We start from the raw sequence: 17,995 nt of genomic DNA, 5'->3' as shown, positions 1-17,995 counted from the left end.
GGCAGTGCTCCTCCTGTTCCTCCTTGCACAAAGGCGGAGGTAGCGGTCCTGCTGCTGGGTTGTTGCCCTCCTACGGCCTCTTCCACGTCTCCTGATGTACTGGCCTGTCTCCTGGTAGCGCCTCCATGCTCTGGACACTACGCTGACAGACACAGCAAACCTTCTTGCCACAGCTCGCATTGATGTGCCATCCTGTATAAGTAAAATTGATTGTCACTCAGTGTTGCTTCCTAAGTGGACAGTTTGATTTCACAGAAGTGTGATTGACTTGGAGTTACATTGTGTTGTTTAAGTGTTCCCTTTATTTTTTTGAGCAGTGTATAATAAGGAATTTACAAAAATGTGAGATACTGTAACTCACCTGGCAGGATGTCATCCTTGTGTACTTTGCTATATCTGGCTGGAAGCCTCATGTACCTGCAGCCCCTACTTCTCGGTCAGGTTTGTGGCCATCTATTCTGAGGTGGTGTGGGCCTTTGTAGCGCATGCGCTGTGAGGTTATACTGTCTAGTCTGAAGAGGCTTCAAAAACACAGCAGTCAAAAAGACAGCAATAAGTGACAAAGTTCAAAAACATTCCTCGCACTTACCTCCATATCAATGAAAAGCTGCCAAGAAGGGGCAACATCCCAGGGCCAGGGCTGCTGAGCTCGAAGTTACTTCTAGACACCTGCAACAAAAATCGGGGTTGGCACAAAAGATTGATGGACATATGCCCTGCCTCTTTGTGTAGGCCGCAACCTCATCATGTGACATCCCCAGACCCCAAAATTGGTTCCAACAGGCCTCTTCTTCCCTTACACAGCAGTGCCATGTCTACTGCCTGAGTGTGTGCCCTGTGTAGGTTGTTGCCATAAAGTGAAGGAAGAGGCCCCTCTCTGGGTGCTGTCGCCACCCTCCTGGCTGCTGCAGGTTACTAACACAAATCAAGAGGAAACCATGTGTCCAACTTCTGGAATGAGCACAATTGACATTGTAAAAGAACAAAGGAAGGTGAGATGGAGATATGCTCCATGAGGATTTGGAATCCTGGACTCCAGTGCTGCAAGATAGCAGTGATAACTGCTGCACCTCCATGCTGCCATGCAACATCAGCTTTCAAAGGGCTGTCGGATTAGGAGAACCTAAGTAGGAAAAAAAGGAATTTTCTGGGGGCATAGTTTTAAATAGCAAACCATCAGGACTCACCTCACTGATCCCCCACCGCTGCTGCTCAGGTTCCTGCTCCTCTTGGGCTTGACATGCCAGAAAAGGCTTGGACTTCCCACTCCCGTGCTCAGACGGTCACCGCTGTTGCACCTGTGACTGTGAGGGGGCATTTGAAGCCCTGTATGTGGCCATGTCCATGTTGGCAGGCACTTTGTGTCATCTGAGGCTGGGGGTTTCTGGGTCAAGCACTTTAGGGGCAACCTCTGTGGCTGGTAATCTGTTTTAGGCCTCATGCATACGACCGTGCCGTTTTTTGCGGTCCACAAATCGCGGATCTGCAAAAAACAGAAGCCGCCCGTGTGCCTTCCGCAATTTGTGGAACCATTGTAGACATGCCTATTCTTGTCCGCCAAACGGACAAGAATAGGACATGCTATATTTTTGTTTCTGCGTGTTATGTTTCTGCATAATGAAGGAAAATAAATGTGACTAATGCTTTCGAGTTCCAGTAAGGAGTCATGGGGGAGGAGCCACTATCCCAAGGAGTCATGGGGGAGGAGCCACTCTCCCAAGGAGTCATGCTGACTTGGCTTGATGGACAGACCATAGTCTGGGTACGTCATAACAAGCCGTGGCTCTGCTTTTTGCAGACTAGCAAACCCACCGTCCTGCCGCCCCCAGTAGTATACTGCTACAGGTGCCCACAATAAATTATTGTACTGCCATATTGTGCTCAAAACATAGATAATGTCTCTAAAAATAATAGTGCTATTCACACATGTCAAGCTACTTCCATAAGCGTAGTGCCCCCAATTATAGTGTCAGAATTTGCTAATCGTGGGGGTCCCCAAGAAGGTGGAAGGCACAGGGTAGGTGCCCCTTCTGCTCTCAGTATAATATGACCCGTTATCTATGTGTCTCATGTCTATATATATGTAATGAAGATTATCGATTCACATATAATGTCCCCAACCTCACGACATGACACGGTACAGGAATATTTATGACTACTACCCTCACTTGTATGTCTTACGGTAATCAAGGTGTAGTTACGACAGACAGTGACATATTGCTCCTCGGTAATTTCCACATCAGGTTTTGTGCACATCCTGCTTTATCTTTTGTACCGTGATTCACTGTTTCATAAATCTGCTGTCATCCTGCCATAACTTTATGAATTGTGTACAGATTGATCTGCGGCCTCGGTGCGCCTGTCTGCGTACTGCACATTACCTGCTTCCTGCTTACACCACATGTCACCATGACACAGAGCAGAGAGCCGCAGGATTTACATGCAGGATCCCGGGGTCACATCATGAACTCTACACCGCACATATAACATGTGCTCAGTTATGGATTTTTGGGGATCAGTAGTATCAGCGCAGAGAGACTACTACTCCCACTTGTGTCTGTGATGACTATGAACGACTATGGCGGTGGACCTCAGAGGGCCTCATATATCAGGACACGATACCTTCCACCGCCATGATGAATTTTACTAACAGTCCTGTTTCTTTAATCTCTTCCTGGATTGTTGGATCTTCCCATACAAGTCATGAATAACAAGGTGTCTCCTGCTTCTCTCTGTTACTCTCCAGTTTTTCCTTGAAAGAATATACAAAGTGTAGAGTTTTCTGGTTTGTAACACATTGTGACAGCTGCATCCTGACATTTTATATCTGTATTCTTGAACATAGGAGCAGTATTATAGTAGCTATATTCTTGTACATAGGAGCAGTATTATAATAGTTATATTCTTGTACATAGGAGCAGTATTATAGTAGTTATATTCTTGTACATAGGAGGCAGTATTATAGTAGTTATATTCTTGTACATAGGAGCAGTATTATAGTAGTTATATTCTTGTACATAGGAGCAGTATTATAGTAGTTATATTCTTGTACATAGGAGGCAGTATTATAGTAGTTATATTCTTGTACATAGGAGCAGTATTATAGTAGTTATATTCTTGTACATAGGAGCAGTATTATAGTAGTTATATTCTTGTACATAGGAGTAGTATTATAGTAGTTATATTCTTGTACATAGGAGGCAGTATTATAGTAGTTATATTCTTGTACATAGGAGCAGTATTATAGTAGTTATATTCTTGTACATAGGAGGCAGTATTATGGTAGTGATATTCCTGTACATAGGAGGCAGTATTATAGTAGTTATATTCTTGTACATAGGAGCAGTATTATAGTAGTTATATTCTTGTACATAGGAGGCAGTATTATAGTAGTGATATTCCTGTACATAGGAGCAGTATTATAGTAGTTATATTCTTGTACATAGGAGGCAGTATTATAGTTGTTATATCCTTGTACATAGGAGCACTATTATAGTAGTTATATTCCTGTACATAGGAGCAGTATTATAGTAGTTATTTTCTTGTACATAGGAGCAGTATTATAGTAGTTATATTCTTGTACATAGGAGCAGTATTATAGTAGTTATATTCTTGTACATAGGAGGCAGTATTATAGTAGTTATATTCTTGTACATAGGAGCAGTATTATAGTAGTTATATTCTTGTACATAGGAGGCAGTATTATAGTAGTTATATTCTTGTACATAAGAGGCAGTATTATAGTTGTTATATCCTTGTACATAGGAGCACTATTATAGTAGTTATATTCTTGTACATAGGAGCAGTATTATAGTAGTTATATTCTTGTACATAGGAGCAGTATTATAGTAGTTATATTCTTGTACATAGGAGCAATATTATAGTAGTTATATTCTTGTACATAGGAGCAGTATTATAGTAGTTATATTCTTGTACATAGGAGCAGTATTATAGTAGTTATATTCTTGTACATAGGAGCAGTATTATAGTAGTTATATTCTTGTACATAGGAGGCAGTATTATAGTAGTGATATTCCTGTACATAGGAGGCAGTATTATAGTAGTTATATTCTTGTACATAGGAGGCAGTATTATAGTAGTTATAGTCTTGTACATAGGAGCAGTATTATAGTAGTTATATTCTTGTACATAGGAGCAGTATTATAGTAGTTATATTCTTGTACATAGGAGCAGTATTATAGTAGTTATATTCTTGTACATAGGAGGCAGTATTATAGTAGTGATATTCCTGTACATAGGAGGCAGTATTATAGTAGTTATATTCTTGTACATAGGAGGCAGTATTATAGTTGTTATATCCTTGTACATAGGAGCACTATTATAGTAATTATATTCCTGTACATAGGAGCAGTATTATAGTAGTTATATTCTTGTACATAGGAGCAGTATTATAGTAGTTATATTCTTGTACATAGGAGCAGTATTATAGTAGTTATATTCTTGTACATAGGAGCAGTATTATAGTAGTTATATTCTTGTACATAGGAGCAGTATTATAGTAGTTATATTCTTGTACATAGGAGCAGTATTATAGTAGTTATATTCCTGTACATAGGAGCAGTATTATAGTAGTTATATTCTTGTACATAGGAGCAGTATTATAGTAGTTATATTCTTGGACATAGGAGCAGTATTATAGTAGTTATATTCTTGTACATAGCAGCAGTATTATAGTAGTTATATTCTTGTACATAGCAAAAGTATTATAGTAGTTATATTCTTGTTCCTAGGAGCAGTATTATAGTAGCTATATTCTTAACCAAATCACTTTTTATTGAGATAGCAAATAGTTAGAAAGTGCAACAGTACAGCATACGCCATACACAGATGGCATCAAATTAGTGCAATCAAATATAATCGTAGCCAAATAAATGAGGGGGGAATAAACAAAAATAGACAGACAAGGCCACGGACAGGGATAAAGAAAACACAAACCAGAAGTAGGGAGGAAGGGATAGGGATGGGGGGAAGGGGGTAGGTACAATAATGGCAGTATCATTCAGACCGCTATAAGGTTGTTCAAGGTGCCGGATGGCGATAGGCTTTCCAGGGACTCCATATGTCTAGAAAACGAGGGCGAGTGTGAGATTCCCAGTGAGCCAATTCTTCAAAGCGACATATCTGATCCACTTTCTCTTGCCACATCAGCAGCGTAGGCGCAGAATCGTTCTTCCACAGCAAAGGGATTAGCAGACGGGCAGCAGTTAGAAGTAATGTTGGTAGGTTGTTCTTAGAAGGGGTCAGGGACATATTGGGGCACCAAAGCAGGACTAATTGTGCATTTAGACTTATATGGGAGTCGCAAATGTGCCCGATTAGGCTTTCAATCTGTGTCCAAAAGGGACGGATTAGACTGCAGGACCACCATATGTGAGAAAGCGACCCCTTCTCTGTTCCACACCTCCAGCACCGATCGGGTATTTCCTGATTAAGATTATGAAGGAATTCAGGCGTTTTGTACCAACGTGTGAGTAGCTTAAAGGAATTTTCCTGTATTTTGATACAACGACTGAATCCGTGAGAATTGGAAAGGATAAATGCTTTTTCAGGTTCTGAGAGGCGGAACGAGAGCTCCTTCTCCCAGGCAATTAGAAAGGATAGTGCTGGGGGTGTGGAAGAGAGAAGCTCCTTGTAGAGAGTTGACAAGGGCTTCTTCGGGGGGATCGGCATAACTAGTTTCTTTTCCCGCCAGGTGGGTTCTTCCGAGCAGAAGGGAGGGAGTTTCAAGATCGCAGTATCTTTGCGAAAGGCAGCAAGAGCCAGGAAGGATTGCCTTCGAACCTCCGGTAAGGCCCGAATTGTGTCCCATGCCAAGTCCCCAGCCGCAGATACAACGTCCTGTAGTTTGTGGTTAGACAACTGACGCCAGACCCCGGAAGGAGCAGTGGTCTCAGGGTGAGCTAAGTTTTGTAGTAGATGCAGAGGGAGGTGGGGATTAGGGAATCTTAGATCTTTAGATCTATATAGTTTAGCCCACTCAACGAGCATGCCCTTCCAAATGGGGGATACAAAGGAATGTGAGGGCGTGCAACTACGGATCCCCCACAGGACGAGAGTGTCGTCATATGTAACTAGGCCACGCTCTAGAGCTGTGCATAGGTTTGGGGAGCCTCGGGAAAGAAGAGAGAAGCACCTATTCAGGTGCGTTGCAGTGTAATACAGGTGGACATCGGGAAGGCCGAAGCCACCAAACCTCTTCTCCCTCGTCAATGTGGAGTAAGCTATCCTAGATGGTTTATTCGTCCAGAGGAAAAGGGAGAATCTCCGACGCAGCTCTCTAAAGTACGAAAGCGGGAGCCATATGGGCAATGTCTGCAACAGGTATAGGAGTTTGGGAACAATGAAGGTCTTGAGATAATTCTTCCTGCCTATCCATGATATGAAGGGAAGTTTAACCGACAATAGATGGGATTTAATTGAGTTAAGCATAGGGGTGTAGTTAAGGCTGTAAAGGTCGTTCACGTTGGCAGAGATGTGAATCCCCAATAGTAGCTATATTCTTGTACATAGGAGGCAGTATTATAGTAGTTATATTCTTGTACATAGGAGGCAGTATTATAGTAGTTATATTCTTGTACATAGGAGCAGTATTATAGTAGTTATATTCTTGTACATAGGAGGCAGTATTATAGTAGTTATATTCTTGTACATAGGAGGCAGTATTATAGTAGTTATATTCTTGTACATAGGAGCAGTATTATGGTAGGTATATTATAGTACATAGGAGCAGTATTATAGTAGTTATATTCTTGTACATAGGAGCAGTATTATAGTAGTTATATTCTTGTACATAGTAGCAGTATTATGGTAGGTATATTATAGTACATAGGAGCAGTATTATAGTAGTCATATTCTTGTACATAGGAGCAGTATTATAGTAGTTATATTCTTGTACATAGGAGGCAGTATTATAGTAGTTATATTCTTGTACATAGTGGAAGTATTATAGTAGTTATATTCTTGTACATAGGAGGCAGTATTATAGTAGTTATATTCTTGTACAGAGGAGGCAGTATTATAGTAGTTATATTCTTGTACATAGTAGCAGTATTATGGTAGGTATATTATAGTACATAGGAGCAGTATTATAGTAGTTATATTCTTGTACATAGGAGCAGTATTATAGTACGTATATTCTAGTACATAGGAGGCAGTATTATAGTAGCTGTATTGGCAGCACATCTGGTTTCTGTGAAGCACACATTACGTCCCTCAGTGTTACAGAGATGTAAATAGCTGGACCACTCCTCAGCTATGGAGTGTACCTACAATTAATTTGACAATTTAAACATTAGTGGGATTATATTGTTACAGGTTCATACACTTGAGACCAAAGATAACATTTTCGAGATGAAATCTATCTCCATAATAGCGAGTGTTGTAATGGTAATAGTGAAGGGCTCGTCATTATATAGACAGTGTTTATGTATGGAGGGTGAAGGTTTCAGAGGTTCATCTATAGCTCTGTCAGCTGGTTACATTAGCGGAGATCTCGTAACCACTCAGACTTTATATATGTGGCAATTAAAGGATTACAGCGAGAAAACAAAAGGACATTCTGTAGATTAATCAAACAATGAAGAAAAAGGTTCATATTACAGAATGCAAAGACAATCCTTTTTTAGAATGATCGCCTGATAATAAAATAATCATAGTTTTTCCTCCTGCTGATACCCCAGCTATGAGCTGTAATCTGTGGAGGAATCTGGCATAACGCACAGTGAGCAGGGGTTTGAATGGAGTGATGGTCACACATGTACCACACCGCTCCATCGGGGGGGAAGGAAACTGCCAAGCTTTGTACTCTGCTCTGTGTCAGCCCCATAGGATGAATGGAGTGGCAGGGCGCGTGTATGACCACTGCTTCACTGAAACGCCTCCTAACTGTTGTTGTGCAGGGAGGAGGAACAGAGGCTTCAGGGCTTCTGTTCTAGAAAAAAGTTGGGTCACCTATACAGATGAGCGAAGTTTTGGAGAATGTTATTTGTCTACTTTGCCAAATTTTACCAAAAAGTTTGCTTCAAGACGAATTACTTCGTCACAAATCAAATTTTTTTGTAAGTGGTGGGTGCAATGACAGGGAGCTGCGATAGCGCCACTCCCCATCATTGTACCCCTCAGATGTCGCCTTCATACATGATCACGGCATCTGAGAGTAATAATACAGTGTAAAATAAATTGAAAAAATAAAATAAATTATACTTACCACCTCCAACTGTTTGTGACAAGCCGGTCGCCGGCATCTTGCTTGAAGATCTTGTGTGAAATCTTGCGCGGCCCGAGATTACGTCGTCATGCCGGCTGGCGTGGTGACGTCATACGTCACCATGCACAGGATTTTGGCTGAGATCTTCAATCAAGATGGTGGCGCACAGCCCGTCGCGAGCAAATGGAGGAGGTAAGAATGATTGTTGCTCATTTATTGCCCAGCCCATGTAGAACGTAAGCAGCAGTGTACTCAATGCCAGGCAGCAGCTGCTAAAGCCAATGAGATACACAGGGTGTAAAAAAAATAAGAGAAATTCCTATGATCCCAATGTCATAATACCCCTTTATAATTCCTTTGTAAGGTCGCATCTTGAATATGGGGGTAAGTTTTGAACTCCACATTCTAAAGATATGTAGGGAAGCTGTAAATAGATCAAAGGCAGGTGATAAGATTATTAAATGCGTGTAGCTAATGGATGGGCAGAGCACAAACATAGAGTGATACCCAATAAATAATTTCATAAATAGGTAGGCTCACCAGATGTCTATATTCTGGAGCTCAGCCTGCTTTCTACCAAAAAGCATCCAATTTAGTCACAATAGTATACAGATGGCTGGCTCACGGAAAGATTTACGTTTATTAAAAACATGTACATATCTCACTTTAATCATGATAAAAAATATAAACATTAAATTAATAAAGTATAAAGTATTGAGATCTCATTAGCACAATAGAATTAATAAATAATTTAATAAAATGGAATGAAATCAAATCAATCCATCAGTCTTGGTCCCTTGTGGACCTTTTTTTCCTGTGGAAGGTGCCTGAGCAATAGGTTCTATAGCTTTCTAAGTTCCTGTGAATGTGTGCTGTTTCTTTTGTCGGGCCATGTGTTGACTTCTGCTCCTTCACTCAACTATGATCCTCCTCTGCTGGACATGTCCTGTGTGTCACAGCCACTATCTCTGGCTGTGACCTTCCGTCATTGCTTGTTCGGCGATCTTCGCTGAAGTTCCGTTCCTGTGTCATTTGTGGTTCTTTATGGGTTAACTCCCCTGTATGCCTATTAGGAGTTAATCCTCTGTCTGCTCCATGGGTGTGGTCTCTCTGCTGCACCCATGGAACCTGTATATAAGGCTGAGGTTTCCTCAGTTCTGGGTCAGCTCTCCTGGTGTGTTTTGTCTGTCCTGTTCCTGGTTTGTACTCTCTCTCCCATGCTGCTGACCCATGGGATCTGTGTCTGTCTGTCTGTGCTCTGTGAGTTTTTCCCTACTTGTTCATTGATGTCTTCCTTCCTGTCTTTCTGTTATCTGTTCTGTCAGTTATGTTTTAGTTACTTTGTGTTTATTCTGATGTCTGTGTTCAGCAAGCCTTTGCAGCAGAGTGGCATGACAAGGCCATGCAGTTTACTACTGGTGGAGCAAGTCCTTCTCTGCTCATTGCCACTCCTGCTCCCTTGCGTGAACTCCTGCTTGTATCATTAGTTGCTCTGTTTTGTATTTGCCTGTATGTTATGTATGCCTATGTGCCGTCGGTACCTTCTGGTACCTGTTGTCCATTTGTTCCTGCTGTCACTGTCTAGTTCACGCTCCAGAGTGGACCCTGGCAACTTCCTGCGGCTAAGTCTAACCCTACCATCTAGGGCTCTAGTGAAAACCAGGAGTTGCTTAGTTACGCCCCTCTGGAGTATTACTAGACAGTGGCGCAGTGGGGGTTTTCTCCCACTGTGCTGACGGTACATAGAGCTCATGTTTTCTCTGTGCTGCCTTTCATGTTTTTGTTTGTGCAATAAACTCTTGTGTCTGTACCTGATTTCCGTTTATTGCTCTCCTGGGACCTCCAACTCGTGACACTGTGCCTGACCTCCGTATTAACCCATCACTGCCTGACCTTGCCGTTTACCATATTGCACCTACTCTGCCAGCTCTGACCTCAGTCTGTCCCTGGCTACAATTTTGCCTGACCCATTATTTTCGCATACGAATCACATAAAAATGGCACCTAGCACCATTTTACTATGAATATTGGCAGGGAAAACCCTGAGGGAGGAAGAAGATGGAGGATCACATGATGCTGGGAGAAAGTGGGGGAGCAGGCTTGCCCTGATTGGCTCTAAAGCTAAAAGGTAGTGTCCTCAGCCAAACAGGGAGGCAGTAGGCAGGGCGATCCTTATACTGAACGAGAGGAATCAGTATACTGTGTTCAGCTTCTGACCAGCAAGGATGTGTCTGGCAGGGTCTGACCGAACAGACACAGACAGCGTTTGTTCTCAAAACCTCAGGTTTCTACAGTTCATAGGCTTCCCAGCCTGCACAGCACCCCAATAGCACTTTGAAGCAAATGCTGAGCAAGTGCTCATTTTTTTTCTTTAAAAACCTGTTTCAGTGCATTATATACGTGTTATTAAAAATGTTGCTTTACAGTAAAAGCATTTTATGGCAGTGACAACATTTTTATATCTGTGTTATTGAACAGATCAAAGACATTTTGGTGCAAACATTGCATTGTGATATCCATATTACCTGCTGCATTACTGGATCAGACCATGTAGTTCAAAGAGATTTCACTGCAAAAATTGCATTGTTATGCCTGTGATATTGAACGCATAGTTCAAAGACATTTTACTGCAAAAACTGAATTATTACTAAAGTAAATTGTCAATACCAGTGTGCAGTGTTTGCAGTTTATAGATGGAGTGGGACATTTAAATGAAAGAAAACAAGCTTGCAATTTTGTTAGTACATTTTAATAATTTGTGTACCAAACCTGTGACTTTTCATTTATAGGAACCCCATGACTTTTCATTTATAGGCATCATAATAAAATGTCTGGAAAATGGAAGATAGAAAAACGAAAGACCCAGGCCATGTCATCTGAGTGTTAACTTGTGGATAGTAGCAGCAGTAGCAGTATCATCCAGTAGTAGTAGTGGTAGGCCAAAATTTTCCATGGTGTCCAATAGGCATCACATTATTATTGAGGACAAAGAGGATGAGATTGTGGATTGCATGGCTCACTCCTCCTCTCAGTCATAACAGGATGATGTGGAGGTGACTTCTGAGTTTGACACTTTGCCATGGAGCCAGGAGTCACATCATTCCTCCTGCTCATTTTCCTTGCAGCCACAGAGAAGGCTTTCACTGGAGTCCTTTCGGTCCTTATTGCCCCTTGCTAGTGGGGCACCTTCTTTTTTTCCTAAGAAGAGGCAACAAAATTTCACCATGTCCTATGGCAGATAGTCACGAGCGTCTCCCTGTTGATGACTTGTGTGAGAACAGTTAGCATTTGAAATGCAATGAGGAAGAGATTCGTGGGACCCCATGCATAACTGTGCTGTTGGTGGTAGAAGTGGCACTTGTAGCCATGGTGGCAGGGGCAATGGTAGCGACAGTTGCATTTGGGGCAAGTAGTGATCAGATAATCTGAAGGGGGGCCTAGATGCCTGCAATGACATATAACAGTCTGATATAACTGGCATGGAGGGTGAGAATGACAATAACAATGATTATGTGTTAGATATGACCTGGGTGCCGGATCGGGGTGATGAGGAGGAGAAGACATAAGAAGAAGAGGGTGATGACAGCAGCAATAAAAAGCAGGGGCAAAGTACAGGTACGTCCAGAACTTCCCCAAAAAACTGCCAGTGCCAGATCTGCTTCTATGATGGTCAGCTCAGGAACTGGTAATGTCTCTGATACTGTAGGACCTAAGCCAAGCTCAGCTGCCGAGTGTGCAAGTATCTCCTGTCTGACAGTTTTTCTTAACAGTGCCGGATAATAAAAGCATTGCTGTGTGCAAGATCTTCAGGATTAAAATAAGCTGTGGGCATTCAAATACAAGCATATGCACCATGGCTCTATTACAGCACACAAGCAGCATCACCAGATCCAGTGGGATAATAGAAGTGGCTGCCAGCTAGCGCAAAAAGTGTCCCACTTCTCCCGGCCTCCTTTGTGGCAGCCAGGCCGCATCTACGTGCGTCATAGTCATCATCAGTTACTGTTTCTTCTTCTCATATTCCTCTCTAGTGTTGATCACGAATATTCGAGTTGCAAATTTACATCTCGAATATCGGCAATTCGAGAATTCGCGAATATTTAGAATATAGTGATATATATTCGTAATTTTGAATATTCGAGTTTTTTTTTTAATCAGTACACATGATCCCTCCCTGCTTCTAGCTTGTGGGCCAATGAGAAGGCTGCAATATCTTTGACTTTAGGAGTAGAGTTGATTGCGAATTTTCGTAATGCAAATTTTTGTAATGAGAATTTTCGTAATGCTAATTTTCGTAATGAGAATCGATGAGATCGTGAAAACTCAGATCCGATGGTATATTCTAACCCCCAGGCATTCCCATGGTGACGGGGACTCTTGTCGGGGAGGAGTTTGCCAAAGTGGAACAACTGTACAGATTTAAAAAAAAAAAAGACGAATATTCTAAAAAACAAATATATTCATTTTTTAGAATATTCGTAATATTAAAAAACAAGAATATATAGCAATATAGCGAATATTCGGAAAAAAAAAACTAATAAAGAGCAATTTAGCTAATATAGGGCTATAATCTTCTTTGTCTAATAGTTGTAATTTTTTTCTCATCTGAAGTTCAGATTAGAAAAAAATTACAACTATAAAAAAATAACATTATAGCACTATATTAGCTAAATTGTTCTACATTCGCCTTTTTTTCGAATATTCGCTATGTTGCTATATATTCTTGTTTTAGAATATTACGAATATTCGAAAAATTTATATATAGCACTATATCGAATATATTCTTTTTTTTAGAATATTTGTCTTTTTTTCCATCTGAAGTCATGATTCCTCCCTGCTTAAGTACATGTCTTTCATGGCCCAATGGATCAATGTTTTGCAAGGCAGCACCGCAGCCAGAAGGCCAGGACCTAATGACACTCCTACGTTTGTGTCGTCTGGTTCCCACACCAGTTGCTTATCCACCTCCTCCAACTCCTTCACCATGGCCTGGGCAAAAGTAGCCACACAGCCAATAACTTGCTAAAGCGCATCAAGCAGCCGACATTCGGAGGTCGGTCTTCCTGCCAATTCCAACTGGGCAAGGTGGTTAGCATCAATGGCAGAAACATTGTGGGCTTGTTGCATTTGGGGGAAATAACACGTTTTCAGCAAGGCACACATAATAAATTTAGTCATGCAATGATTTTAAAAAGAAGGACAGCGGCTTGCGGCAGGGTGTTGGCCATGTCCAGGAGACTGTCCTTGTATTTCAGCCATTCTTATGTTTCAAGGAATGCCCTCCTGGACTTGCAGCAACAGAGCAGTCTGCTATTTTGTTGCTTGATCTGCAACGTTCCAACTTGCTAGATTTCCACCTTGCATATGCTAGAGCATCTGTACGAGCAGCGTATTTCATCATGCACCAAACCACCTCAGCAGGGAACATGCATTGTTTCGAGGTCAGGCAGTGGCAGTTCACCAGAGATGCCTGTTGAATACTAATGCATTTTGCAGGCCACTCTGTGGCTGTTGGGGACCCACATGGACAAGTCCCATGGAGGGGGAAGTGGAGGATGAGGAGCTGCCACTGGAGGAGGAGCAGAAGAAGGAGGAGTCGCTTGTGCAGGAAGACGAGGCTGATGATGATGAGGGCACTGGTAATGATGACCAATCATCTCAGTGGGGCGGAGCCTGAAAGAACTGGGTCCTCAGCCATGCTTGTGAGAACGGCGAGCTGTATTCTTGCTTGCTTACGTAATGACAGTCGTATCTTTACTATCAAGCAGTCTGATGATTACTGGGTAACCATGCATTTAGACCCTCACTATGAAAGCAAAAAGGGAGAATGTTTTTCTGTTGCTGAAAGGCAGGCCAAGTTGCTTTATTAACAGGGTGCACTGTGTACCCAGCTGCTGCAGCTTTCAGTGACTAGATGCCTGGCACCCACGTGTCTGAGGCCCCTCTCCGCCTCCCGCAGAGTCACCCATTTCCCGCTGTCTTCGCTGTCACAAACAGCAGAAGCCACAGCAGCCAGTTCAGTATTATCAACAGGATGAAGAAATGCTTCCATGTGCTGCACCAGGCTGATGCAAATCAGCAAACTTAGAAGTACCGCTTCAATGCCCAGATTCAGTCCTATCTGGACTCTGGCCTTTCTCCGTTGTATAAAGTGTTCCCTGACCGCATGGACTTCTGGGCATGCAGAATGAAACTGGCCCAGCAAGCTCTCTCTGCTCTGTCTTATCCAGCCTCCTGTATCATCTCAGGAGGAGAGGGTTTTCAGTGTGGAAAGGGGCATGGTGAGACCCAATGGAAGAAGTTGTCCTCTGCCAGTGTCCAAAACATAACTTTTGTCAAATTCAATGAATGCATGGATCTGTGAGGATTTTCACACTCCTCCGGCTGAGGCCGATGACTAAATCTGCCCTTACTGACAGTGCCCCATCATGCCACTGTTTTCCTGTGTACCAAGAACTTCTGTGCCATATGGCTACTGCTGCCACCCCTACTGCCACTACCTCTACACAGCCACTACTACTACTACCACCGATAAGCAGCCATACACACATCTAATGCATTCTCTTCTCCATATTGTGCTGCTACTGCTGCCGCTACTATTGCAGCCACTTGCCTTTAATGCACTACCCTTTCCACATCCACATTGTACCGCTGCTACGCCCAATTAAAAGGATACATTTTTCCAGGCTCATTCAGAACAAGCCACTGTTTTACCTGACAATTAACACTTGTTTGTGTATACCGTAAATACAGGCAAGTATTCTGCCCCCCGCCAAAGCATAATTTTTGGATGCTTGTGCAGAATGAGACACTTTTTCTTCTGATATTAATGTGTGTATGTTGAGGTATAATTGTTGGATACTTGTCCCCAACAAGCCACAGTTTTTTTTCCCATAACACTGTGTGTGTTTAAACACAATCTTTTTGGAAGCTTTGAAATATGAAAAAGCATAACAAATATGATGGCGCAGTGTGTGTTTAAACACACTGTTTGTCAACGCCATCAAACATGTGTTTACCCATAGCTATGTATGTCATTGTCACTCTAACATGATTTGCTATTGCTGTCATTGTGTTGAAGAAAATGCAAACATTTTAATGTTGCTGAGTTAAATGTCATACTTTGTTGTTACTGTAACTCACGTATTTATGGATGTGCTGTGTATACCGAATACCAGTGTATGAGCAATATATAGTTAACACTGGCAGACCTGGGTGATTACCAGGGTGATAGACTTGGTGTGCCCCCTAGTAAGTTAGTATAGTCTTAGCAGAGCAGAGCTACAGAAAAGCTCCTGCAAACTAGGCCAGAGTCCAGAGAATCTTTCTCTCTGAGGCTACAGCTGCCAGAGAAGATCCTTTATCATCAGAGTATCCCTGAAGGAAAGAGACCAGCCATAATAGAAGGTCAAGAATCATAAAGGTGTAAGATAATGATAGCAAGGTTTTCTCTCGTTTATGGCAAGAGACTTTACTGCTGTGGAAAGAGTTCATTGACTCCTGCAACCACCACATGTTGGCCATAAGTCAGTGAGTGCTCAGAGGGAAGAAAGGGTGCGCCTTTCATTCACTGTACACAGCCCAGGGAGTGCTAAAGTGAGGACTGCCACTGTGAACTCAGTACTACTACCCATCTCAGGGCCACAGCCACCACTCCCCTCCTCTCCGCCCCGTGCCTCCCCTGCATCTTGCTGCACTTGGCTACATGTGGCGAAGGTGGATGACAACCTATGTGTCTTCCATTGTCACAAAGTTTGGTATCATGTGATCAATCTCCCATTAGTGCTTAAAGGATTTGATCAGGATTCAAAACAACATGGTTGATTTCTTCCATAAACAGCTCCACACCTGTTCACAGGTCGTGTGTGGTATTGCAACTCAGATCCATTGAAGGGAATGGGATTGAGCTGCAAAGCCACATTCAATCTGTGGACAGGACTGGTGCTGCCATGATCTTAAACATCCCCTTAAAAAAAAAAACTGTAGAGTGTAGAGTTACATCTCTTATGGCACATTTTCTGTCTTTCAGGAGAATTCTTGAATATTTATTTAAGATTTCGATTGCATGTAGAAATTTTGCAGCTCCAGCATCTGAACGTTTGATTAATTGAAGAAGTTGCAATCACACAGACACACTGCCCTCATCTGCCTAAAAAGTTCAAGTGTCCAATTAATTTCCCCATCAGACGACAGTAATTCCTCTCCAAGGAGGAGGGGGGAGCTCTAAAGCGCTCTGCGCAGGAATGAGCGATCACTGCACGGAGGTCAAAGGAAAATCACTTAGCGCCATTTATCTTCTCTGACCAAAAAAAGGGAAAGTATGTGTGATATAAGCTAAAAGCAGAAAGAGGCTGAGGAAGAGACGTAGATGGCTTCTACATTGCAGTCGGAAAGTCTTCAGATCCTTGTGTTACCAGTTCCCCCATCATTCTGCACTACACAGTACTCCATAGTGAGAAAGTGAAAACAGAAAGTTAGAAATCTTTACTAATTTATTGAAAATAAAAATCTGAAATCTTGCGTTGACATAACTATTCAGCCTCTTTACTCAGGACAGTTGAAGCCCCTTTGACAGCGATTCTAGCCTCCAGTCTTCCTGGGTATGGGCCACACCTGCATTTGGGGATTTTCGGCCATTCTTCTCTGCAGACATTCTGTCAGGTTGGATGGGGGCCATCGGTGGGCAGCCATTTTCAGGTCTCTCCAGAGATGTTCAGGGCTCTGGCTGGGCCACTCAAGGACATTCACAGAGTTGTCCCTAAGCTGCTCCTGTGTTGGTTGTGTTCTTAGGATCATTGTCTTGCTGGAAGGTGAACCTGAGCTCTGAATCAGGTTTCTATTAATATCTCTGTACTTTTCTCCATCCAGCTTTCCCTCCACCCTGACCAGTCTCTCTTTCCCCCCCAGCATGATGCTACCACCACCATTCTTTACTGTAAGGATAGTATCTTGGTTTCCTCAGACTAGAGAATCTTGTTTCTCACAGTCCATTGGGTACCTTTTTTTTTTTGCAAACTCCAGGCTTTTAAGTGTCTTTTACTTCTTTCTGGCTACTCTGCCAAAAAGCTTAGATTGGTGGAGGGCTACACTGATGGTAGACCTTCTGGACATGTCTCCCATCTGCACACAGCCTGAGTGACCATTGGGTTTTTGGTCACCTCTCTTACCAAGGCCCTTCTCCCCTGATTACTTTGTTTGTTGGGATGGCCAGTTGTAGAAAGGATCCAGGTTGTTCCAAACTTCTTCCATTTAAAGGGGTTGTCCGGGTTCAGCTCTATAATTTCACCCAGGCAGCCCCCCTGATGTTAGCATCAGAGAATTTCATGCTCCGATGCTCTCCGCCCAGCAGTGTGTTCGGTGACATCACCGTTTCTGATGGGAGCTCTTTAGCACTGCCCTAGCTGTTTTACAGGCTAGGGCAGTGCTAAAGCCCGCCCATCAGTGCCGATGATGTCACCGGGCTCACTTCTGGGCGGAAGCTCCGCCTAGCAGCCCTAGGGAGAGACTGGTTCATCATCAGAACTCCAGAAAATGCCTTTTCCCTGCGCGATTTAGAGCAGGGCAAAGGAAAGCATCGCAAATCAGGGAAGCTGCTAAACCCGGACAACCCCTTTAAGAGTTATGGAAGCCAATGTGCTCTTGGGAACTTTCAGTGCAGCAGAACATCTTTGGACCCATCTCCTGATCTGTACCTCCACACAATCCTGTCTCTGAGCTCTACAGGCAGTTCTTTCCTCTGCATGGCTTGGTTTTTGCTCTGATATGCAT

This window comes from Bufo bufo, chromosome 5 (genome assembly GCF_905171765.1).
Source record: "Bufo bufo chromosome 5, aBufBuf1.1, whole genome shotgun sequence".
In the NCBI taxonomy this organism is placed as follows: domain Eukaryota; kingdom Metazoa; phylum Chordata; class Amphibia; order Anura; family Bufonidae; genus Bufo; species Bufo bufo.
This window is presented reverse-complemented; position numbering follows the sequence as displayed.